Below are 17,327 nucleotides of genomic sequence, written 5' to 3'. Positions count from 1 at the left end.
TAGATATAAACAAAATAACAAATACATCAATTTGTTATTGATATTCTAAGAATTCAATTATCTTAAATACATTTTTATTAGATAGCAATATTGCATTTTTGAGACATTATGTGTCATACTATATAATATAGTCTAGCTTCACCCGTAGGCTTTTTTTTTTTTTTTTTTTTTTTTTTTTTTGAGACAGAGTCTCGCTCTGTTGCCCAGACTGGAGTGCAGTGGTGCGATCTCAGCTCACTGCAACCTCTGCCTCCCGGGTTCACGCCATTCTCCTGCCTCAGCCTCCGGAGTAGCTGGTACTACAGGCACCTGCCACCATGCCCGGCTAACTTTTTGTATTTTTAGTAGAGACAGGGTTTCACCATGTTAGGATGGTTTCGATCTCCTGACCCCATGATCCACATGCCCCAGCCTCCCAAAGTGCTGGGATTACAGGTATGAGCCACCACGCCTGGCCAGGCATTTCAATTCCTTTTTTATTTTTTTTTTTAAAGACGGAGTCTCACCCCTTCGCCCAGGCTGGAGTACAATAGTGCAATCTCGGCTCACTGCAACCTCCACATCCTGGGTTTAAGCAATTCTCCTGCCTCAGCCTCCCAAGTAGCTGGGATTACAGGCGCTCACCACCAAGCCCAGCTAACTTTTTGTATTTTTAGTAGAGACAGAGTTTCACCATGTTGGCCAGGATAGTCACGACCTCCTGACCTCCTGACCTGCTGATCCACCCGCCTCGGCCTCCCAAAGACCTAGGATTACAGGCATGAGCCACCGCGCCCGGCCAGGCATTTCAATTCTTTAACTCAAATACAGAAAAGTGAAATTTTAATTCATGTTTGTACTTGGTATCCCTACTTCAGAAATTATGTTTTGCTAATCTTCACTATTCTATACAAGTATAATAGTGAAAGAGATTTCTTCAAAACGTCAAAATATTTCCACTTCTAATTCTGTATCATAATTTACAACAAAAATATTACTAATATAACTAGTATAGTGGACAGAGAAGGAATACAGCCTTGTGGTTAAGAACATAGACTCTAGAACCACACTACCGTACCAGGTATAGAACAATGGACAAGTTACTTAACTTCTCTGTGCTTCAGTGTCCTCATCTATAAAATGGGCAGAGATTTTGCTGATGAGGTTTAAATTGTGGAAAACATGTAAAGCATTTAGTATAGTGTTGATATTATATTATTATTTTAAATAAATAATATTTAAAGAATATTATTAAAATTTATTAAGCAAGTATGTTTATTTAAAGGTATATATGTGGCTGTGATCCTGTATTCAAGAAACTATTAACAGTTTCATTCTGATCTAACACGTATATCAGTATTTATGTATGTTATTCATATTTATAGGCATAAGATAAGATGTCATGCTGTCCCAAGTTAAATTCTTCTCCTGTAACATTAAATGTTCAAGTGTATCATATTAGGGAGAAAGGAGGGAAAGTGAGTAGAATACAGGAAGAGTGGGAGCAAGTAAGAAAGAAAAGAGGAAAAGAAAGAGATGAAAGGGAGAGGTTGAAGGAGAACAGTAGAGAGAGGGAATGAAGGTACCCAGAGTCACATACTAACTAGTACTGTACTATGACCCTTTCTCTTCATAACCAAGTTACTGAACAGTTCATAACCCCTGTCGCCATTTTCTTCTTCCTCGACCCAATCTTCATCACTCCACTGGATTTAAGATACTAGTTGTCATATCAGATGCTATTAAATTAAATAAACACATCTGATCTTATCTTTCTTCAGTTCTTCAGAGAACATGATGATGACCCTCCATTTTTCTTAAAACTCCTCCTTTGGTCCCTGTTACACAAGATCTCCTATATTTCTACCTAACACTTTGACTACCATTTTCTTGATTCCTTTTCAGGCTCTTTCTCCAATAAACCTCAAGTTTCATTATTTCATATATCTGCTGATCTTCTCACTGCACAGAATATTCTGGATTACCACTTTCAAAACCCATTATTTAAATTACCACCTCTAAGCTAATGATACTCAATACATCTCCGGTATAAATCACTCTGCAGAAATCTAGATCTATACTCACCTTACTACCAGATAGTTTCATTCAGGTGTCCAACAGATATACCAAACCTGCCTATCATCCTATATAGACCTGCTTTGCTTCATGTTTTCCATCTAGTTAATAATACCTCAAAAAACCATTTGCTCAAGCCAGAAATGATACCACTAAGTGCTAACTTCACTCCAGTCACACAGTATTACTAACATTCCCTGACTATGCCACGTTTCTTCAGTACCTCTGTGACCTCACAATATTACTCTCTAGGTAAAAGCCATAGGCATTACAGTCAGAAATGGATTCAAATTTAAACATTAACAATTTATGCATTATGCAGCCTTAGGCAAATTACAATAACTCTTCTAAGCCAAAGTTTCCTCTTGTGAAAATGGGGAAATAATAGGTAGCTCAAAATGATGTTGTACAGCTTAAATGAGATAATGTATACCAACCACCTAGCTCAGTGACAGGTACATGGTAAGCATTCAGTAAATGGAAGTTGTCACTGAAGTTATAAGTTGGCAACATTCAAAACAAGCTTTTCTAGAAATCTTTTCATATCTATCCCATTATTCACCCAAGCACAAAATAATTCTAATTTTCCATTGTTAAGATACTACAAGATTTTTAAGAAATAGTGACAAACTATTGCATAACAATAAATGGGAAACATTTAAAGCAGTGATTAGAAACAAAACTTCATAGCCCTGAACACTTCAATCAAAAAATAAATTAAATTCCCAGCTCAAACTAAAAAAGAAACAAAAAAGAAAATTTAAAACGTAGAATAAGGAAAATAATAAAGATACTGCAATCACTGAAGTAGATTAATAAGAACAAAGGGTAAATATAACTATTCAAAATCCTGGATTTCAAATGAAAATTAAACAAAATAGTAGCTAACAATAAAAGGGAAAGAACTCAAATATACAAAATTAAATGATAAGGAGAATATAGCTATTATAACAGAAGAAACTAGAAAGTAGTAACATTGGGTGGTGCAAAGATGGCTGAATAAGAACAGCTCCAGTCTCCAGCTCCCAGCGTTAGCAACACAGTAGACAGGTGATTTCTGCACTTCTGACTGATGTACAGGGTTCATCTCACTGAGGCTTCTCAGATAGTGGGTGCTGGACAGTAGGTGCAGCCCAACGAGCAAGAGCCGAAGCAGGGCGAGGCATTGCCTCACCCAGGAAGTGCAAGGGGGAAGGGAATTCTCTTTCCTAGCCAAGGGAAACCATGACACACAACACCTGGAAAATCAGGTTACTCCCACCCTAATAGTGCACTTTACCAAGGGTCTTAGCAAACGGCACACCATGAGATTATATCCCGCGCCTCGCTGGGAGGATCCCATGCCCACAGAGCCTCCCTCATTGCCAGCACAGCAGTCTGAGATCTAACTGCAAGTCAGCAGCAAGGCTGGGGAAGGGGCGCCCGCCACTGCTGAGGCTTAAGTAAGTAAACAAAGTGGCCAAGAAACTCCAACTGGGTGGAGCCCACCGCAGCTCAAGGAGGCCTGCCTGCCTGCCTCTGTAGACTCCACCTCTGGGGACAGGGCATAGCCAAACAAAAGGAAGCAGAAACCTCTGCAGATGAAAATGTCCCTGTCTGACAGCTTTGAAGAGAGCAGTGGTTCTCCCAGCATGGAGTTTGGGATCTGAGAACGAACAGACTGCCTGCTCAAATGGGTCCCTGATCCCTGAGTAACCTAACTGGGAGACATCCCCCACTAGGCACAGATTGACACCTCACAACTCACATGGCTGGGTACACCCCTGAGACGAAGCTTCCAGAGGAATGATCAGATAGCAATATTTGCTGTTCAGCAATATTCACTCTTCTGCAGCCTATGCTGCTGATACCCAGGCAAACAGGGTCTGGAGTGGAACTCAAGCAAACTCCAACAGACCTGCAGCTGAGAGTCCTGACTGTTAGAAGGAAAACTAATAAACAGAAAGGACATCCACACCAAAACCCCATCTTTACATCACCATCATCAAAGACCAAAGGCAGACAAAACCACAAAGATGGGGAAAAAGTAGTTCAAAAAAGCTGAAAATTATAAAAATCAGACTGCCTCTCCCCCTCCAAAGAAACACAGCTCCTCGCCAGCAACGGAACAAAGCTGCACGGAGAATGACTTTCACGAGTTGAGAGAAGAAGGCTTCAGGCGATCAAACTTCTCCGAGCTAAAGAAGGAAGTACGAACCCAGCACAAAGAAACTAAAAACCTTGACAAAAGATTTGACAAATGGCTAACTAGAATAACCAATGTAGAGAAGCCCTTAAACAACCTGATAGAGATTAAAACCATGAAACAAGAACTACGTGACAAATGCACAAGGTTCAGTAACCGATTTCGATCTACAGGATGGAAGGGTATCAGTGATTGAAGATCAAATGAATGAAATGAAGCAAAAAGAGAAGTTTACAGAAAAAAGAGTAAAAAGAAATGAACAAACTCTCCAAGAAATATGGGACTACGTGAAAAGACCATATCTACGTCTCATTGGTGTACCTGGAAGTAACAGGGAGAATGGAACCAAGGTGGAAAACACTCCGGAGGATATTATCCAGGAGAACTTCCCCAATCTAGCAAGGCAGGTCAACATTCAAATTCAGGAAATATAGAGAACTCAACAAAAATACTCCTCGAGAAGAGCACCAAAGTTGAAATGAAGGAAAAAATATTAAAAGCAGCCAGCAAGAAAGGTCGGGTTACTCACAAAGAGAATCAGACTAACAGTGGATCTCTACACAGAAACTCTACAAGCCAGAAAAGAGTGGGGACCAATACTCAACGTTCTTAAAGAAAAGAATGTTCAACCCAGAATTTCATATCCAGCCAAACTAAGTTTCATAAGTGAAGGAGAAATAAAATCCTTTACAGACAAGCAAATGCTGAGAGATTTTGTCACCACCAGATCTACCCTACAAGAGCTCCTGAAGGAAGCACTAAACATGGAAAGGAACAACAGCTACTAGTCACTGCAAAAACATGCCAAAGTGTAAAGACCATCGATGTCAGGAAGAAACTGCATCAACTAACGAACAAAATAACCAGCTAACATCATAATGACAGGAACAAACTCACACATAACAATATTAACCTTAAATTTCAATTGGCTAAATGCTCCAAATAAAAGACACAGACTGGCAAATTGGATAAAGAGTCAAGACCCATTAGTGTGCTATATTTAGGAGACCCATCTCACGTGCAGACACACCCAAAGGCTCAAAATAAATGGATGGAGGAAGATCTACCAAGCAAATGGAGAACAAAAAAAGGCAGAAGTTGCAATCCTAGTCCCTGATAAAACAGACTTTAAACCAACAAAGATCAAAAGAGACAAAGAAGGCCATTACATAATGGTATAGGGATCAATTCAACAAGAAGAGCTAACTGTCTTGAACATATATGCACCCAATACAAGAGGACCAGATTCATAAAGCAAGTCCTTAGAGACTTACAAAGAGACTTAGACTCCCACAAAATAATAATGGGAGATTTCAACACCCCCCTGTCAACATTACACAGATCAACAAGGGAGAAAGTTACCAAGGATATCCAGGAATTGAACTCAACTCTGTACCAAGCGGACCTAATAGACATCTACAGAACTCTCCACCCCAAATCAACAGAATAAACGTTCTTCCCAACACCACATCGAACTTATTCCAAAACTGACCACATAGTTGGAAGTGAAATACTCCTCAGCAAATGCAAAAGAGCAGAAATTGTAACAAACTGTCTCTCAGACCACAGTGCAATCAAACTAGAACTCAGGATTAAGAAACTCAATCAAAACTGCTCAACTACATGGAAACTGAACAACCTGTTTCTGAATGACTACTAGGTACATAACAAAATGAAGGTAGAAATAAAGATCTTCTTTGAAACCAATGAGAACAAAGATACAACATACCAGAATCTCTGGGACACATTTAAAGCAGTGTGTAGAGGAAAATTTACAGCACTAAATGCTCAGAAGAGAAAGCACGAAAGATCTAAAATTGACACACTAACATCATAAGTAAAAGAACTAGAGAAGCAAGAGCAAACACATTCAAAAGCTAGCAGAAGGCAAGAGATAACTAGGATCAGAGCAAAACTGAAGGAGATAGACACACAAAAAACCCTTCAAAAAAATCAATGAATCCAGAAGCTGGTTTTTTTAAAGATCAACAAAATTGATAGACCACTAGCAAGACTAATAAAGAAGAAAAGAGAGAAAAATCAAACAGACACAATAAAAAATGATAAAGGGGATATCACCACCAACCCCACAGAAATACAAATTACCATCAGAGAATACTATAAACACCTCTATGCAAATAAACTAGAAAACCTAGAAGAAATGGATAAATTCCTGGACGTATACACTCACCCAGGACTAAAACAGGAAGATGCTGAATCCCTGAATAGACCAATAACAGGCTCTGAAATTGAGGCAATAATTAAAAGCCTACCAACCAAAAAAAGTCCAGGACCAAATGGATTCACAGCCGAATTCTACCAGAGGTACGAGGAGGAGCTAGTACCATTCCTTCTGAAACTATTCCAATCAATAGAAACAAAGGGAATCCCCCTTAACTCATTTTATGAGGCCAACATCATCCTGATACCAAAGCCTGGCAGAGACACAATAAAAAAAAGAGAATTTTGGACCAATATCCCTGATGAACATCGATGCAAAAATCCTCAATAAAATACTGGCAAACCGAATGCAGCAGCACATCAAAAAGCTTATCCACCATGATCAAGTGGGCTTCATCCCTGGGATGCAAGGCTGGTTCAACATATGCAAATCAACAAACATAATCCAGTACATAAACAGAACCAAAGACAAAGACCACATGATTATCTCAATAGATGCAGAAAAGGCCTCTGACAAAATTCAACAGCCCTTCATGCTAAGAACTCTCAATAAATTCGGTATTGATGGAACATATCTCAAAATAATAAGAGCTATTTATGACAAACCCACAGCCAATATCACACTGAATGGGCAAAAACTGGAAGCATTTCCTTTGAAAACTGGCACAACACAGGGATGCCCTCTCTCACCACTCCTATTCAACATAGTGTTGGAAGTTCTGGCTAGGGCAATCAGGCAAGAGAAAGAAATAAAGGGTATTCAATTAGGAAAAGAGGAAGTCAAATTGTCCCTGTTTGCAGATGACATGGTTGTATACTCAGAAAACCTCATCGTCTCAGCCCAAAATCTCCTTAAGCTGATACGCAACTTCAGCAAAGTCTCAGGACACAAAATCAATGTGCAAAAATCACAAGCATTCTTATACACCAGTAACAGACAGAGAGCCAAATCATGAATGAACTCCCATTCACAATTGTTTCAAAGAGAATAAAATACCTAGAAATCCAACTTACAAAGGATGTGAAGGACCTCTTCAAGGAGAACTATAAACCACTGATCAATGAAATAAAAGAGGACACAAACAAATGGAAGAACATTCCATGCTCATGGATACGAAGAATCAATATCGTGAAAATGGCCATACTGCCCAAGGTAATTTATAGATTCAATGCCATCCCCATTAAGCTACCAATGACTCTCTTCACCGAATTGGAAAAAACTACTTTAAAGTTCATATGGAACCAAAAAAGACCCCACATTGCCAAGACGATCCTAAGCCAAAAGAACAAAGCTGCAGGCATCACGATACCTGACTTCAAACTATACTACAAGGCTACAGTAACCAAAACAGCATGGTACTGGTACCAAAACAGAGATATAGACCAATGGAACAGAACAGAGGCCTCAGAAATAATACCACACATCTACAACCATCTAATCTTTGACAAAGCTGACAAAAACAAGAAATGGGGATAGGATTCCCTATTTAATAAATGGTGCTGGGAAAACTGGCTAGCCATAAGTAGAAAGCTGAAACTGGATCCCTTCCTTACACCTTACAAAAAATTAATTCAAGATGGATTAGAGACTTCAATGTCAGACATAAAACCATAAAAACCCTAGAAGAAAACCTAGGCAGTACCATTCAGCACACAGACATGGGCAAGGACTTCATAACTAAAACACCAAAAGCAATGGCAACAAAAGCCAAAATTGACAAATGGGATCTCATTAAACTAAAGAGCTTCTGCACAGCAAAAGAAACTACCATCAGAGTAAACAGGCAACCTACAGAATGGGAGAAAATTTTTGCAATCTACTCATCTGACAAAGGGCTAATATCCAGAGTCTACAAAGAACTCAAACAAATTTACAAGAAAAAAACAACCCCATCAAAAAGTGGGCAAAGGATATGAGCAGATGCTTCTCAAAAGAAGACATTTATGCAGCCAACAGACACATGAAAAAATGCTCATCATCACTAGCCATCAGAGAAATGTAAATCAAAATCACAATGAGATACCATCTCACACCAGTTAGAATAGCGATCATTAAAAAGTCAGGAAACAACGGGTGCTGGAGAGGATGTGGAGAAATAGGAACACTCTTATACTGTTGGTGGGACTGTAAACTAGTTCAACCATTGTGGAAGACAGTGTGGTGATTCCTCAAGGATCTAGAACTATAAATACCATTTGACCCAGTCATCCTATTACTGGGTATATACCCAAAGGATTATAAATCATGCTGCTATAAAGACACATGCACACGTATGTTTATTGCATCACTATTCACAACAGTAAAGACTTGGAACCAATCCAAATGTCCATCAATGACAGACTGGATTAAGAAAATGTGGCACATATACACCACGGAATACTACGCAGCCATAAAAAAGGATGAGTTCATGTCCTTTGTAGGGACACGGATGCAGCTGGAAACCATCATTCTCAGCAAACTATCACAAGAATAGAAAACCAAACACCGCATGTTCTCACTCATAGGTGGGAATTGAACAATGAGAACACTTGGACACAGGAAAGGGAACATCACACACCGGGGCCTGTTGTGGGGTGGGGGGAGGGGGGAGGGAGAGCATTGGGAGATATACCTAATGTAAATGACAAGTTAATGGATGCAGCACACAAACACGGCACATGTATACATATGTAACAAACCTGCACATTGTGCACATGTACCCTAGAACATAAAGTATAATAAATAAAAGAAAGTAATAAGGTTCTTCTACAGACTGCTAAGTAAATCAACCAAAGCATTTAGAAAAATGAAAAAATTCCTAAAGAATGTAGTTTCTAAAAGTTGATCTGACTAAATATTTTTTTAAACTTTCAAAAATAAATTTTCTTGTGGAAAAAGTTAGGCAACTACCCCACAAAGAAAGCATTAGGCTCAGATTATTTCAAGGGGATTTCTACCAAAACTTCAAACACTAGATAAACCCAATATTCTAAAATTGAGAAGAACACTGAAAATGAAGGAAAACTTCATTAGCATTACTACAATTAACATAACATTAATAGTAACACCTTACAAAGACATTAAAAATCAGAAAAATTCAAGATTTGCAGATTAGAGTATCACTTATAGATAATGAAGTATAAGTTCTAAATAAAATATTAACAAAATAAATCCAGCACCATATTAAAATGATATGCAATGAACCAACAGAACTTACTCCAGGAATGCAAGACTGGTTACCTATTACAGAATTCATTAATACTCCATATTAACAAACTTAAAAAGAAAAACTGTATGATTATCTCCAGACTCTGGAAAGGCCTGTGATAAAATTGAACTCCCATTTCAGTTAAAAACAATCAGAAAATAGAAACTGATGGATACTTTCTTAAGATAATAAAATATATAAACCTCAGCCCTAAAGGCAGCATCTTAATTAATGGGAAAAGATTAAAGGTGTTTCCATCCAAATGAGGAATAAGAAAAGGATGCCTACTAACTCTCTAACTTTCAAGCATTGTACTAAAGGCACAAATCGATGCAATTAAACAAGAGAAATGAAATAGCACCATAAAAACAGAAAAAAGGTGAAAACAATTTCATGTTTCTATCATGAGAATACATATAAAATTAATAATAAAAGCATTCAGTAGAGTAGAGGACATAAACTTAACCAGCAGAAACCAATATAATTCATATGTAAAAACAACCATTTAGAGAATGTAATGGTAGAGAAAATAACTATTTTTCACTGCAACAAAGACACAATACAGTAGTTAAGAATAAATTTAGCAAGAAATGTGAAGAAAACTTTAAAACACTCCTGAAAGACAAAGAAATAGACCTAAACAAAGGTAAAGATATCTCTTGTAATAGGACAGAACATCTAAATATCACAAAAATCCCTAGTCCTCTCTTAATTAACGTATAGGCTTAATACAATCCCAGTAAGTTTTTTACAATGAAGTTAGATAAATGGGCATTAAATGCCACATTAAAAAATGAACTTGAAAGAACAGAACAACACTAAAAGAGAAAAGCTATATGGGGAATACCATTCCCTCTTATTAAAATCTACTAAATTAAACTATATTAAAACATACTACTATTTATCAAAATTTGCTGTATTAAATTATGTTACAGAACCTCTATAAATAAGATAGTAGACTATTTGGTGCAACAATTAACAGATCAGAAGAACACATCAGAAACTCCAAAAATAGATCCAAATACGTGTGAAGCAAGTATGTGATAAAAGCAGCGTTTCAAATCACTGAGTCAACGATAGGCTTGTTAATATAACAGTGACAGAACATTGATTAGTTGTTTAGAAAAAAAATGTGTTAAATAAAATTAAACTCATATATCATACACAAAAAGAAACTCCAAATAGTATCAGGGATCTAAACAGTTTAATAATGAGATCATATACTCTAGGAGAAAACATAAGTGAGTTCTTCTTCACCTTAGACATAAGAAAGGGCATTCTAACTATGGCTAGATTATAGATACGACACAAGGAAAGACTGACTAATTTCACTACAGAATATATAAGATATTTTTTCTGTCATAACAAATATAAAAACCAACTAACAAGTTAGAAAAAGAAACTAATATGTATAACATATATCACAGATAAGGGCCAATATTCCTAATAAACAAAGAACATTTAAAACCTAGGGGAAAAAAAGGTTAAGAGAATAAAAAACATCCTATAGTACAATGAGCAAAAGATGTGAACGATTTGCCAAAATGAAAACATACAAAAGGCCCTTAAATATATGAAAAGACAAAGATACACACATCTACTTATTTGCTGTAAAGGAAATGTATGAAGGATAAAACCAAAAACAAACAGGATAGTGGAAGATAGGCAGGAATGAGGTGGAAAGATAAGAAATGAATGGCAAGAAATCTCTCTTCTCTGAATATAGGTTTTAATACAATTCTCAACTTTTGGCACCATGTTAATGTTTCACATACTCAATAAAAGAAAAACGAAATCAACAGGCAGGGGAATGAGAAATCCTAAACAGATTACAAAGAACAACAAATGAACTTGCAAATGAATAACCTGATCACATAACACAGTATGAGAGAGGGAGGGGTAAAAACTAACCCAAGTTACTTTGGGACATAGTATCTTGACTGAATGCCCTCAATGTAAGAATAAAAAGAACACTAAATAAATACTGAGAAGAATAAGAAAAATGAGAAGGAAAAAGAAGAAAATGATAAAGCAAATGAGGTAAAATGTTAACCTTTGAAGAAAATGAAGGAAGTATATATGGGAATTATTTGTCCATTTCTTGAAGCTTTTCTGTAAGTCACAATAAAAGAGGAAACAGCAAAGGGGAAATTATATAATTAAAAAAAACACACATCTAAAGAATTACTCATCAGAGGAAAAATAACTTGGTCTCAACAAAATCCTTCCCTAGGCAAAACTGCTAAATAAAGAAAGACTTGCTACCACTAAAAATATATATCAGAATGTTCCTACCAGTTACTGTTAATAACAGCAAATAAGTGGCAAAAACCTAAATACTCACTGACATTAAATGGATACCTGAGTTGCAACATAATCAATTATTTAGCAGTGAAAATAAAGAAACTGCAGATATATGAAACAACATGACTGAATCTCAGAGACAAAAATTTGGGTTAACAATATAAATCCTGAATATTTCGAACAGTATGAACCCATTTTTATAAAGCACATAAACAAGCAAAGCTCATTTATATATATATATAAGCTCATATATATATATGCATGCACACACAAACACACAAATTTTTGTTGTTTTCGTTTTTGTTTTTTTACAAAATCAAGGAAACGCTAACATAAAATTGAGGACAGTGATTCCTCCAGGGACAAAGGCAAAGAGATAGGATAGAAGAAAAATTATGAAATTGGTAACACTCTAGTTCTTAAGTTAAATAGCAGATTCATGTGTGTTATTTTTAAATATGACCAAGAAAAAATAATAACTATACCTGCTTAAAAATATATTTCTAAAGACTTTTGTTTCAATATCCTTTCTAACTAGAATAATCAACCCCCAGGAGTCACATTAACCCCTAATCAAAGCATGCTCTGGGTTAATAAGATAGGAAAGGATCTAGCTTCAAAGTAAAGACTAACAGGGACCAACTAGCTTTGGTGGAAAAAAAAAAAAAAAAAAAAAAAACCCAATCAGCAACACACCAGTAAACACAAGATTTGGAGATGCAAGCCTTTCTGGCATCCTGCCAATCAGACCAATACGACATATGGAAAGTTGAATGTAAAGTGCTTACTATTCATATGCACTTTCAATTTATGAGGCATCAGAGGAATTTTCAGAAAGTTGTTGAATTTGATACTATGTTTACTAAGTGTTTCATAATCCAAATCCAATTTTTTTTTTTTTTTTTTTTTTTGAGGCGGAGTCTCGCTCTGTCGCCCGGACTGGAGTGCAGTGGCCGGATCTCAGCTCACTGCAAGCTCCGCCTCCCGGGTTTGCGCCATTCTCCCGCCTCAGCCTCCCGAGTAGCCAAATCCAATTTTTAATATAAAATGAGAAAACAAATGAATGGCATCTGTAAAAGAAAAGAGAGCATATAATTTCCCTCTAAGTGAGAACTAGGTTTTTTTCAGATAAACCTCTACATTTTTTGCTATGCTACAATTCACATAACTTCACTAATTTAAGGTGACTGCCCTATAACATCCAACCCCTAGGAAAAAAATCTGTCCTGGTAAATATTGTCCACGTATATAGACACAAAATATTATTGTATAGTAATGATGGTATACATGTTTTAAATGTGTGTACTTAATAAATGGGAAATTATAAACATAATTTTAAAATTACAAATTCTAGTATGTAAAACATTATCTTCTGACTTAGTCAAGGTACAATTTTTTAAGTTTCAAAGTGCTTACAGTATTCTTTGGTCTATTAAAAATTGTATAGTGTCAGTCCTCATGCCCCAAATCTTCAAAGGCAGGAAATCAGGTGTGCCCAACAACACCTATTTCCATGAAAACACAGCCAAAAATTTTTTAAGTAGAAAACTATAAAATTTCGTTTCTTTGGACATGTTGTTTGTTTGCTTGCTTTTAAGGCTTAAGCAGGAGTATAGATACAATTTGCTTCATTTTAAATGTGAAATCCTTGGTTTTTTAAGATTTAGAGAATACAGAGTCAGCACAATATTCCTTCACAGCTACAAAGCAAATCAGAAGTGCAATGAATGGCAGTTCTTCATTTTTAACTTTGTAAGGGTAACTAGCAAGTCACTTGGACATATCATTTTTCATTGACAGACCTCTTCTAAAGCACAAAAAGCTATGTCAAAACATGACACAGGCGAAGGAGCACCAAGTTTCCAAACAGTATGCAATTATTTTTTCCAGTAATTCTGTTTGTGGTCATTTCTGTTTCATTTTACATAAACATAATAACTCTGGTTAATTCTAAATAAGAAATGGGTAAAAATAGCCATGCACTTTTACCTATACTCCAAAAAATAAACCTGTTTATCTGTTAATGATTAAAATAATTCAAGACATGCAACAAAAAGCGGATTTTATATGACAACTGGCAATTACCAGCTCAGTAGGTGGACTGAAAAGAAGCTCCAAAGTACTTCTCAAAGCCAAACTTGCACCCAAAAAAAGGTCATGGTCACTGGTTGGTGGTCTGCTGCTGGTATGATCCACAACAGCCTTCCGAATTCCAGTAAAATCATTACATCTGAGAAGTAAGCTTGGCAAATCGATGAGATGCACTGAAAACTACAATGCCTGCAGCCAGCATTGGTCAACAAAAAGGGCCCAATTCTTGTCCATGACAATGCCTGACCACGTGTTGCACAACCAATGCTTCAAAAATTGAACGAATTGAGCCACGAAGTTTTGTCTCATCTGCCATATTGACCTGATCTCTTGCCAAACAACTACAACTTTTTCAAGCATCTCAACAACTTTTTAAGGGAAAACATTTCTACAATCAGCAGGGTGCAGAAAATGCTTTTTTTCTGAATGCTGAAGCATGGAATTTTACACTACAGGAATAAACAACCTTGTTTCTTGTTGGCAAAAATGTGTTGATTGTAATGGTTCTTAATTTGCTTAATAAAGATGTGTTCAAGCCTAGTTATGATGATTGAAAATTCATGGTCCAAAACAGAAATTACTTTTGCATCAACCTAATATTTTTTCAAAGTAAGAAAAATAGGGATAGAGTGGTGAGGAAATGCCTTCACATAAAGAATGTTTTGCCACAAGAGTACAGTAAAACACCAAAGTTATACCTCTTGATGAACATTAAAAAACTAAAATATATAAAAACTAAATATTTTAACAAGAAATACCAATGCTAAAATACAGTATACTTTTAAAAAACATATGAGTTGGGTATGAAACCTCACAAACTAATCTTTAAGGTTAATATCAATCAGAAATTTAGAATACTTAACATTTAACTCCTTAAAAAGTGATAATTTAACTGTAATACGATCCTACATCTACAATGAGCAAAATATAAAAAACAATTGGCTCCTATTGCGTTAATGAAAGCTTTATTTGGACTAGCCACTACAAAAACACACTTAAGTACACAGACCAGTGACACTATTATAAGGCAACTACACAAACAAGTCTGCATAATGACCAGCTAACATCATGATGACAGAATCAAATCCACACATTTCAATACTAAGCTTGAATGTAAGTGGACTAAATGCCTTAATTAAAAGGTACAGAGTGGTGAGTTGGATAAAGAACAAAGACCTAATGGTATGCTGCCTTCAAGAGACCCATCTCACATGCAATGACACCTACAGGCTCAAAATAAAGGGATGGAGAAAACTCTAACAAGCACAAGGAAATCAGAAAATGGAAAAACATACCATCTTCACGGATAGGAAGAATCAATATTATGAAAATGACCATGCTCCCCAAAGCAATCTACAGATGTAATGCAATTCCTATCAAAATACCAGCATCATCTTTCACAGAACTAAAAAAAAAATCCTAAAATTCATATGGAACCCCCCCAAAAAAAAAAAAGCTCAAAGAGACAAAGCAATCCTAAGCAAAAGGAAAAAAATCTGAAGGTATCACATTACCTGACTTCAAATTATACTACAAGACTATAGTAACCAAAACAGCATAGACGTGGTATAAAAGTAGACACATAGGCCACAATAGAACAGAATGGACAACCTAGAAATACAGCCAAATACCTACAACCAACTGATCTTTAACAAAGCAGATAAAAATATAAATTAGGGAAACGACACCCTACTATTAAATAAATAGTACTGGGAAAATTGGATAACCACGTGTAGAAGAATAAAACTGGATCGCTATCTCTCACCACATGTAAAAACTAAACCGAGATGGATTAAATCCTTAAATCTAAGACCTGAAACCATAAAACTTCTAGGAGAAAACCTAAGAAAAATGCTTCTGGACATTGGCCTAGACAGAGAATTTATGACTAAGACCCCAAATGCAAATGCAATAAAAACAAAAATAAATAAATTGAACCTAATTAAACTACCTTTATGAAAATAGTATGGAGCTTTCTCAAGGAACTAAAAGTAGATCTACCATTTAATCCAGCAATCACACTAGAAGATATCTACCCAAATGAAAAGGAATCATTATATCAAAAAGACATCTGCAGGTGTATGTTTATCACAGCACAATTCACAAATGCAAAGATAAAGAATCAATCTAAGTGTCTACCAACCAACGAGTGCATAAAGAAAATGTGGTATGTATACATCATGAAATACCACTCAGCCATATAAAAGAATGAAATATTGTCTTTTGCAACAACTTGGATGGAACTGGAGGCCATTATCTAAGTGAAGTAACTCAGGAACAAAAGAACAAATACTACACGTTCTCACTTGTAAGTGGTAGCTAAGCGATGGGTACGCAAAAGCACACAGAATGGTCAGCCTCTACAACAAATAGCGTCATTATCCCCCAATGCTCCTTAAATCATCTTAATTAGATTTAACTTGGAGTAAAAAAATGTTTTGTATTGGTAGGATGGTGGAAATTATCAAAGGTAAGAAAAATAAAATGCATTACCAACTTAATGGTAGTACGTGAGGCTCTATTTTATTCATTGTAAATATTCTGAGTAAAGTTCATTTTCATAATTTTAGTTATCCTTTTTGTCTTTTACCTGTGATACATGTAATTTCTACCTTTAAGTTATGATATTCAGAAGCCTCCTTTATCTTTTAAAATATCTTTTCAATCAATATTTCAATTCCACAGTTTACAAGTCTTTTCTATACATGCACAGAAAAGAGAAATAGAAATATTCTAACAGATTATCCCACTGTTAACATTAAATCCAGGGTACTATGGGATAAGTCAAACCAAAAAAGTATGTCCTTGCAACAACACTGGTCAGCAAGTTTCTCAAAACTTACAAAACTGCAAAAACAGAAACAAGATCAAAAGACTGGGTTAAAATCACTCCCTTTTAATTATGTCAACTACTTTCTATACACTACTCTAACAACACCGTTGCTAATGGCAGACTAAGGAAAAATAATAATTATTATAGCAAAATCTATACTTAAATAGATTCAGAGACATATACATATACACAAAAGAAAATAAGAATACTATGATAGCCTTTTGAAATGTCAACCTGGATAAGCTAATAATGAAACATTGATCTAGATGTTGCTGTGAAGGTTTGTATGTGATTAAAGTCCATAATAAGTTTACTTTAAGTAAGAGATTACCCTAGATAATTATGGACCTGATTCAATCTTTTGAAGGGTCTTAAAAGCAGAGTTGAGAGTTCCCTAGTAAAGGAGAAATTTTGTGTGTGGACTGCAGTTTCAACCTGTGCCTATGGGTTCTAACCTGCCCCTCCTGATGGACCGTCCTATGAATTTCAG

The 17,327-nt window shown here is 36.0% G+C and overlaps 1 protein-coding gene across 12 annotated transcripts in view; it reads right to left on the bottom strand.

The window, feature by feature from the left end:
* The window catches only part of CCDC91 (coiled-coil domain containing 91), a 346,963-nt gene that overhangs the window by 257,143 nt on the left and 72,493 nt on the right, over window positions 1–17,327 (bottom strand). The gene's annotated exons all lie outside the window — the stretch shown is intronic.

The sequence above is a fragment of the Rhinopithecus roxellana genome, chromosome 10 (genome assembly GCF_007565055.1).
Source record: "Rhinopithecus roxellana isolate Shanxi Qingling chromosome 10, ASM756505v1, whole genome shotgun sequence".
NCBI lineage: Eukaryota > Metazoa > Chordata > Mammalia > Primates > Cercopithecidae > Rhinopithecus > Rhinopithecus roxellana.
Note: the sequence above shows the minus strand (reverse complement) of the source record. Positions and strands in the feature narration are given on the sequence as shown.